The sequence below is a fragment of the Dendrobates tinctorius genome, unplaced genomic scaffold, assembly GCF_039654945.1.
Source record: "Dendrobates tinctorius isolate UK_male_01 unplaced genomic scaffold, ASM3965494v1 ptg000147l, whole genome shotgun sequence".
Lineage (NCBI taxonomy): Eukaryota > Metazoa > Chordata > Amphibia > Anura > Dendrobatidae > Dendrobates > Dendrobates tinctorius.
The window spans coordinates 2,459,954-2,470,023 of NW_027361814.1; the positions used below are offsets into that span (position 1 = coordinate 2,459,954).

Below are 10,070 nucleotides of genomic sequence, written 5' to 3' on the forward strand. Positions count from 1 at the left end.
GGCAAAAACAGAAATACTAGCTAATTCCAGAAAACCAGAGAAGTTGGCAGCTATCGGATTGCAGACCCCTGAACCTATCAACAACAACTAGCAGTAGCCGTGGGGGGTTCCTACGGTGCCCTAGACCCCTCGATCACAGCCAGAGAACTAAATAGCCTAAAGACAGAAAGGGAAATCTAAACTGCCCCAGAGCAGACCCCAAAGCAATAGGCAGCCACCAACATATAATGACGGTGAAGCAAGATGAAAAAACACTCACACAGATAGAAAGATAGGCTGAGCAAATGATGGGGCCCAAGCCAACTAAATAGGACAGGATAGAAAAGCTGCTGTCTGCAATCCGCCAAAACCCTATCAAAACAAGAGCCTACAGACTGATAGGGAAAAAAGCCCTGAAGACGCTAGGCTTCAAAAAGACTATATCAGTACTCGGGTATCTTCTGAAGACAGAGCAAAAAGGAATTCAGCTCATCCCAGCAGGGAATGGCAGAAATCCAGAAAAACAAGGCAAAACAAAACCAAAACACAAATGCAAAAAGCAGAGCAGAAAACTTAGCTTTTGAGGAGCAGGAATCAGACTGGTCTCCTAGAATCCCTCTGAGAAATCACCAGCAAGGCAGAAGGGTGTCGGCTGCCTTATATCCAGTCAGCAATTCCAGTCACCCAGTCATCATCATCCTGCTCAGGTGCTTGGTAATCAGCCTCACTACCTTCCTTCACCAGAAGAGGGAGTTCATCAGACCTCAATGGTGAAGGGGAAAATGAACTCACAACACAGGGCATTGCAGTGGCTTGAGTATCCAATCACACATACTCAAAATGGTTAAAACTGGAGAATGAAGAACTTTACTTTTTTTTTTTCTCACAGACCATGGCACAACATGCTGGCTGGTTGCTATAACTATATAGTGTGCTAAGGCTTGATGGTTGCATTTTGTATGTCACTACTGCTTGAATGTTCCAGAACAAAACTTCAACAGTCTTTAGAGCACAACACTCTGGTGCTTTCCCTCCCAGGTCAGTTTTAACTTTGCAGTGTTTCAACCAAGTTATAACTTCACACTTACCTTCAGATAGTGTTGACTTCCCATCGCTTCTCAGTACTTGGATGTTACAAATGGCGTCACAAACATTCTGACACCATCGCTAGGAGCTTTTCATTCCATATTCCAGATATCAGACTCCTGTTCAGTCTATTACACTTCAGGATTAAACTAAACACAACTAAACACAACTTTGGGATTAAACAAAACTAAACACAAGTCTTCCTGTATAAGGAACATGATCCTTCTTCTTTTAAAAGAACCTGTCATCACAGTTTTGTAATGTGAAGCGAAGACATACAGTGGATACGGAAAGTACTGTATATACTCGTGTATAAGCTGACCCGAGTATAAGCAGACCCCCCTAATTTTGCCACAAAAAAATGGGAAAACTTATTGACCCAAATATAAGCCTAGGGTGGAAAATGCAGCAGCTTTTGTTAAATTTCAAAAATAAAATAGATAATAAAAGTAAAATTAATTGAGACATCAGTAGGTTAAATGCTTTTGAATATCCAAATTGAATCAGGAGCCCGATATAATGCTCCCTACAGTTCATGATGGCCCAATAAGATGCTCCATACAAAATACACCCCATATAATGCTGCACAAAGGTTAATAATGGCCTCATAAGATACTCCATAGAATAATATGCCCCATATGCTGCTCCTTAAAGGTTATGGCCCCATAAGATGTTCCATAGATTATGTCCCATATGCTGCTCCATAAAATGCTTCATAGATTATGCCCCATAAGATGCTCCATAGATTATGCCCCATATGATGCTCCATAGATTATGCCCGATATGCTGTGACATAGATTATGCCCCATATGATGCTCCATAGATTATGCCCCATATGCTGCTCCATAGATTATGCCCTATATGATGCTCCATAGATTATGCCCCCATAAGATGCTCCATAGATTATGCCCCCTTAAGATGCTCCATAGATTATGCCCCCTATGCTGCTCCATAGATTATGCCCCCATAAAATGCTCCATATATTATGCCCCATAAGCTGCTCCATAGATTATGCCCCATATGATGCTCCATAGATTATGCCCCCATAAGATGTTCCATATGATGCTCCATAGATTATGCACCATAAGATGCTCCATAAGATGCTCTATAAAATAGGCCCCATAAGATACTCCATAGATTATGCCCCATGCTGCTCCATAGATTATGCCCCATATGCTGCCCCATAAGATGCTCAATAGAATAGGCCCCATATGCTGCAAATAAAAAAATATCACATACTCACCTCTTGTCGATGGGGGCCAGGTGCTGGTGTCCTGAGCAGGAGGGGACACTGGCGCACTATGGGGGACAGATGCCGGTGTCATCGCTGGCTCAGGGCCCCAGCACTTGAGATATTCACCTGTCCCCGTTCTACCACTACGCGCCGCTCTATCTTCCAGGTCCTCTGTCAGTGACTGTTCAGGCAGAGGGCATGGCGCACACTAACTAAGTCATTGTGCCCGCTGACCTGAACATCACAGCCAGAGGATGCGGAGGACAGAGCGGTGCGCAGTGGTGGAACAGGGACAGATGAATATCGCATATACTTACCCCCTCCTGGCGCGGTCTCTGCAGCCCCGCTTCTCCCACGGTCTCTCGCAGCTATTTCTTCATTCAGCGTTCATGTGGTACCACTCATTAAAGTCATCAATATGCGCATATTCATGACTTTAATGAGCAGTACCACGTGACCACTGATGGAAGGCGCCTGAGACCATGGGAGAAGCAGGGGGGCTGCAGAGACCGCGCCAGGGGGGTAAGTATGATCTGACTCCCCTGCTCCCCCGCCCCCCACCAACTCCCTGGCATGTATGACTCATGTATAAGCTGAGAGGGGGACTTCCAGCATTAAAAAATGGCCTGAAAATCTCGGCTTATACGCGAGTATATACGGTATTCAGACCCCTTTACATTTTTCACTCTTTGTTTCATTGCAGCCATTTGGTAAATTCAAAAAAGTTAATTTTTTTCTTATTAATGCTCACTCTGCACCCCATCTTGACTGAAAAAAACAGAAATGTAGAAATTTTTGCAAATTTATTAAAAAAGAAAAACTGAAATATCACCTAAGTATTCAGACCGTTTTCTCAGTATTGAGTAGAAGCACCCTTTTGTGTGATGCAACAAGTTTTTCACACCTGGATTTGGGGATCCTCTGTCATTCTTCCTTGCAGATCCTCTCCAGTTCCATCAGGTTGGATGGTGAACGTTGGTGGACAGCCATTTTCAGGTCTCTCCTAGAGATGCTCAATTGGGTTTAGGTCAGGGCTCTGGCTGGGACAGTCAAGAATGGTCACAGAGTCATACTGAAGCCACTCCTTTATTATTTTAGCTGTGCCCTTAGGGTCATTGTCGTGTTGGAAAGTGAACCTTCGGCCAAGTCTGAGGTCCAGAGCACTCTGAAAGAGGTTTTCAGCCAGGATATCTCTGTACTTTGCCGCACTCATGTTTCCTTCAATTGTAGCCAGTCTTCCTCTCCCTGCAGCTGAAAAACACCCCCATAGCATGATGCTGCCACCACCATGTTTCACTGTTGGGATTGTATTGGGCAGGTGATGAGCAGTGCCTGGTTTTCACCACACATACAGCTTAGAATTATCACCAAAAAGTTCTATCTTCGTCTCATCAGACCAGAGAATCTTATTTCTCAAAGTCTGGGAGTTTTTCATGTGTTTTTCAGCAAACTCTATGAGGGCTTTCATATATCTTGCCCTGAAGAGAGGCTTCCGTTAGGCCCGACTGGTGGAGTGCTGTAGTGATAGTTGACTTTGTGGAACTTTCTCCCATCTCCCTACTGCATCTGTGGAGCTCAGCCACAGTGATCTTGGGGTTCCTCTTTACCTCTCTCACCAAGCCTCTTCTCCAATGATTGCTCAGTTTGGCTGGACGGCCAGGTCTAGGAAGACTTCTGGTGGTCCCAAACTTCTGCCCATTTAAGAATTATGGAGGCCATTGTGCTCTTAGGAACCTTGAGTACTGACAGAAATTCTTTTGTAACCTTGGCCAGATCTGTGCCTTGCCACAATTTTGTCTGTGAGCTCCTTGGCCAGTTCCTTTGACCTCATGATTCTCATTTGGTCTGACATACACTCTAGGGGGGGGCAGCCAGGTCATGTGCCCCGGGCGCAGCCGGCAGCAGGGCGCAGTCGGGCCGCCTAATGCGGCAGGCCACAGTGTCTCCCATGGCTGCATTCTGCTGCCCCCAGACTGGGAGTCAGCTGTTCTCTGTACCAGCTGTCAAGCTGACTGCTGGTACAGAGAGGATTCAGCGCCGGATCCCAGGGATCAACCATACTCGCATCTTACAGACATGAGTACAATTGAAGCACAGAGCGATGTGGGCAGTATCATCAGATCAAAAAAAGTTTTTTCCTATTTTTCTCCTCCAAATTTGGGGTGCGTCATATAATACGGAGCGTTTTATAATCCAGAAAATATGGTAATTAGCAGAAAACTTCAAATGGTGATTAAAGAAGAACCACAAAGAGCATTTCTTCACCAAAGCTATCAATTTAATCTGTATTACAGCACCATTACAGCCACGTATTTACCTTACATTACAAAATTGTGCTGACAGGTTCTCTTTATACTGTAACTTTTCCAGGATATGAGTCTAGTTTCTATGCTACTCACTTTACTGTAGCTCTCATTGGGCTGACAACTCTAACAACTCCAGCAGTCTCCACAGAATGCACAGGCAGAAAAATTTACTTAGTCACAAGGCTCCAGTTACAGCCAGAACAAAGTTCTACTAAGTTCTCAATTCTGTGCTTAAGACTTTCTCAGCTAGGGTCGGACTAGCCCACTGGTTTCACCGGTGGGCCCACTGGTTTCAACTGAATGGAGTATGATAACATGGAAATAAGACTGACTAGTCAGGGGCAACTCAGGGGCTCCATTGACCAGTGAAAGCTCTCATTAGCATAGCAAACGGGGACAATATAAATGTTTTTTTTAAACTTCACATTTACAGAAAAGCATTATACAGGACTGGTTAGGCAGTGAATTACTCATGAATAAATGAATGCTGCTGGGTTGGAGTGCATGGGGACCTGGCAGATATAATAAGTTTCTTACATTTGCTTGTATTATTGATTTATGCAAAGTTTGTTGAAACGACAGTGACCATTTAAGATGTGTGAGTATGTCCAAAATTTGCTTAAAAATAAGAAGGTGGTATGAAGTTAAAGGTAATCTTTTACCAGATTTTTCATGTTGAACTGGACACAGAATGTAATAATGGGTGCAGAGTGGAATCAAACTTTTATTTTGACAATGAGGCAATATGGGAAATCAAAGTATTTGGCACCTAATGAGTTAACTTTTTTAAAAGTCTAAGTTGGTGTTATCAGACAGTTTTCACTGGGGGTGTGTACTTCTTCTACTTGTATGATACTGACCAATCATAAGCAGGCAGTACCATTCAAAGGAAAGAAGAACACGCCCCTGCCATAGCTTAGAGCAGGTCATGATCTCATAACCTCCTGTGTGAGTCAGGGAAGGGAAGGGGCAGTGCAAGTGAGTTTAGTTATGTCACATTGCAATCCCTTCTATCAGCTCTCCCCCACCACACTGACTCATATATCTACATTAGGGAGGCCAAATTGAAAAAAATAAACAAAAAATTCCAATTTTATTCCACTGAGCAGCCACTATTTCAGCATGTCCAGTTCACATGGGAAAATTTGGCATACGGTCCTCTTTAAATGCTGTCTGAATATTAGACAATGTTTGTAAGTATAGTTATTTAAAAAAATATATATTTTTTCAACTTTAGCAAAAAAAGATCCAATCTTTGCAGCCTAATTCTGGTTCCTAATTTTAATGGTAACACCTTGATAACCTAATTTGACACAAAACAGTCTATGCTAAGCTGTACAATACATAAAAAAGCACAATTTCATGCTGAATTAAATAAAAAAATATACATAACAAAGCAAGAAAACTCTACAAGTATCTTATTGTAAGGTTGAAAATAGCTAGTAATTTGTATGGAGCATTCAAAAAAAATTGTAACACTTTTCATCATAGATTCTCGTGAATGCCCAGCTGAATATAAAGATAGACAAGTATCCAATTCATTTCAGAAAACTCCCTGAATGTTCTACTTTTTCCTTTCTATTGATGTTTGGTGTCTATGAAGGGATAGCTCAAGGGATTTTATTTCAAGAGTTTCACATGAAGTAAAAGATCTGGTAAACTAGAAGAAAAAAAAATCGAGGAAGGTTTTATAACATTTCCGTTTGGAGTCAGCAATAGTTTTTTTTGTGTATATTATCACACAAACACAAAAAGAGGAAAAAAATGATAATTATTAAGGATAGTGGAATAGACAAATAACACCAATTGGTTGCAAAGAAAGTGTTGAAAGTGAAAGTGTTGGCACCCTTGAAATTGTTCCAGTAAATTAAGTATTTCTCCCAGAAAATTATTGCAATTACACGTTTTGTTATACACATTTTTATTTCCCTTTTGTGTATTGAAACAACAGAAAATAAAACAGAGAAAAAAGGCAAATCTGACATCATTTCACACAAAACCCCAAAAATGGCCCTGACAAAATTATTACATTGACACCCTCAACTTGATATTTGGTTGCACACACGTTGGAATAAATAGCTGCAATAAATCACTTCCTATACCCATCAACAAGCTTCTTACTCCTCTCAACTTGAATTTTGGATCATGCTTTTTTTGCAAACTACACCATGTCTGTCATATTTGAAGGGTGCCTTCTCCCAACAGCATTTTTAAATCTCTCCACAGGTATTCAATGGAATTTAGATCTGGACTCATTACCAGCTATTTCAGAACTCTCTTTGGTTTCATCCATTTCTGGCTGCTTCTTGAAGTATGTTTGGGGTCATTGTCCTGCTGGGAGACCCATGATCTAGGATGCAAACCAAGCTTTCCAACACTGGGCCACTACTTCAGTAATCTGCAGATTTCATGATGCCTTGCACAGTCAAGGCACCCAGTCCCAGAGGCAGCAAAACAACCCCAAAACATCTTTTACCCTCCACCATGCTTGACTGTAGGTGCTATGTTATTTTCTTTGTAGCCCTCATTTTTTCGGTAAACAGTAGAATGATGTGTTTTACCAAAAACTCTATCTTGATCTAATTTGTCCACAAGATGCTTTCCCAGTAGTATTTTGGCTTACTTACATACATTTTGGCACACTGCAGTCTAGCTTTTTATGTCTCTATGTCAGAAGTGGGGTGCTCCTGAGTCTGCTGCCATAGTGTTTCATTTCATTCAAATGTAGATGGATAGATTGTGCTGAAAATTATGCACCCTGAGCCTGCAGGACAGCTTGAGTTTCTTTAGAACTTGATTGGGACTGTTTAGCCACCATCTGGACTATCCTGCATTGCAACCTTTCAACAATTTTTCTCTGCCTCTAACGTCCAGGGAGATTAGCTATAGTGCTGTAGGTTGTAAACTTCCTGATTATGTTGTGCACTGTGGACAAAGGAACATCAAGATCTCTGAAGATGGACAGGCTACCTTGAGATTATTGAAATTTTCAGCAATTTAGGTTCTCAAGTCCTCAGACAGTTCTCTCCTCATTCTGTTCTTCATTTCTCCATGCTTAGTGTACAATACACAGACACAATGCAAAGACTGAGTCAACTTCTCCCCTTTTTATCAAATACTGAGTCAACGTCTCCCCTTTTTATCTGGTTTCAGGTGTGATTTTCATATAGCCCACACCTCTTACTTGTCACAGGTGAGATTGAACGAGCATCACATGCTTGAAACAAAGTAGTTTACCCACAATTTTGGAAAAGTGCCATTAATTTTGTCTGGCCCATTTTTGGGGGTTGTGTGTGAAATTATGTCTAATTTGCCTTTTATGCTCTGTTTTTTTGAGTGTTGTTCCAATACACAAAAAAGGAAATAAACACGTGTATAACAAAACGTATAATTTTCATAATTTTCTAGGAGAAATACTTTATTTTCTGCAACTTTTTCAAGGCCGACAACACTTTCGGCCATGACCGTACATGTAACGGAAAATATGTGACCTCCATATCATAGTTAGGTTTGCTCATTGTTTTTAGCATAAATGTTCCTATTGCAATTCTTTTAAAAATAGTATTACATTTTAAGAACTGGTCGCAAAAATTCTAACGCAAATTAAATCTAATGTTATATATGTATTTTTCTATTCTGACCAGCCCAGGTAATGCCTAACTTGAGACAAGCAGTATTTATGGAATCATCTCATTCGTAATTCAGATTTCAGACTCTTCTGATACTGATATTCCCCTAGCAATAACTCTTTCTAGGCAAAAGCTCCTTCTAGAACCATTATTTCTTTGACACTGAGGTTATGAATAGCTGTTTTTATTTAAAATGTTTCTGTAGTTTTGTAACACAATATTGAAGACACTTTGTTCTGAGGGAAAACAGAACTATTCCATAACTCCAGCAACAAGGTCTGTAGTTTATGCATTGCTCAGAACAAAACTTCTTTTGAAGTGAATGATCACATCGAAATGTTCCCATTTTATTGTTTTACACAAAACTTACCGCCGTCTTCACTTTTATTTCATACGTCAAAAGTACGCATGAAAATCAGCAAGTTTGCAATATAATTTGTCAAATAAATTTACTTCTTTCTCATCCTACTTTCATCTTTTAAACCCAATTCATGGAGAAAACCTGTATTGGGAGAATACAAACGTTCCCATTGCTGATATAACAGATGATAGTTGGTGCTTTTGGAATTCAATGGAAAGGGGAAGAGGGAGGAGCTAGACAGGCATTCTGCTGCAAGTTCACATGAAAAAACAGTCACAGTTCTCCATAAAACTTTAGAAGCACCAAGTGTCATCTCCTATCTCACTAATGGGGAAACCTATATTCACTGAAGATACATTTTGCCCATGAATTGAGAATTTTGAGAAAGAATGATAAACCTAGGAGGAGAAATAAGAGGATTTCTTTAATAAGTAATATTCTTAATTTTCATTTGTACTATTGATTTATGAAAAAATAAATAAATTAAATTATGGTTACATTTTAATAGTAGGTCCTGGTTTACTTTGTTAGTTATGACCACCCTTGTTAGTTGTCTGAAAAATGAAAAAGCAATTTTTCAAAATATTATTCTAGTATACCAATCCTGCCTCCATGGCAACAGACTACAAACAAACCTTGTGTAGTCCTGTCCTGCAGTTATACTCTTTTCTTTCTCCTAACATACATTTTGTACATTTGCAGGATGTAGGGAACAGAATACATCAAATAGTAGGACACTTTTCAATGGCGGCTATTTGCAAAGATAACTTTGAGGCCTGCTCATGTCCAGATACCCCGGGATAGAGTGAACACTGGGCAGGAGATGCGGCAGACTGGAGGGGTGGAGGACTGGACAGTCGGCAGGGAGCAGCAGTGGTGGCCGGAGAAGTGAGCAGTGATGTGAGTATGAGCTTTTTTTTTGCTTTTTACATCTTATGTTCATTATGCTCCAGGGAGTTATAGAGAACGCAGAACATAATACTGAACATTCAGAGCATAATAGTAGGGAACGTTCAATTTGCAGATAATAACTTTACTGAAACAGAAATTAATGGTGCTGTCAATGATCTCAGTGCTGATATATGCCCCAGCCCCCTGCATCAGGATCTCGAGAAACCAATCGGTTCAATTGCAGTTGAGGTCTGGCTGAAGGCCCCTGTCATTGCCATTTTGCCCTGGACAAAGCCAGAAGGGTGAAACCCTAGGTCACGTCATGAGGTCATGGTGGCCTAGTCATCACAAGTTAGATGTTCTTATAGTCTGTTCAGGGGTCTAATAAGATAGATGTCTCCATTAAAACCACTATGGATCAGCTTCGGCTCATCCACAATGCACAGCGTTCAGGGGAATATTCCTCAAGTGCAACTTCTATAGGAAAAACAGGCGTCCGGGTAAGTGTAAAACACTAAGGATTGATTTATTAAGTTCAATGTACAGGGTGGGCCATTTATAAACCAACAGTGGTGTGCTTAGTT

At 40.8% G+C, this 10,070-nt stretch overlaps 1 long non-coding RNA gene across 1 annotated transcript in view; it reads left to right on the forward strand.

Annotated features, from left to right (window-relative positions):
* LOC141049679 (uncharacterized) overlaps nt 1-9,595 on the forward strand; it is a 59,037-nt gene extending 49,442 nt beyond the window's left edge. Inside the window, exon 3 of the long non-coding RNA XR_012220414.1 lies at nt 9,298-9,595. This is a non-coding gene — a long non-coding RNA (uncharacterized lncRNA). The remainder of the gene's footprint in view (nt 1-9,297) is intronic.
* Nucleotides 9,596-10,070: the final 475 nt, after the last annotated feature.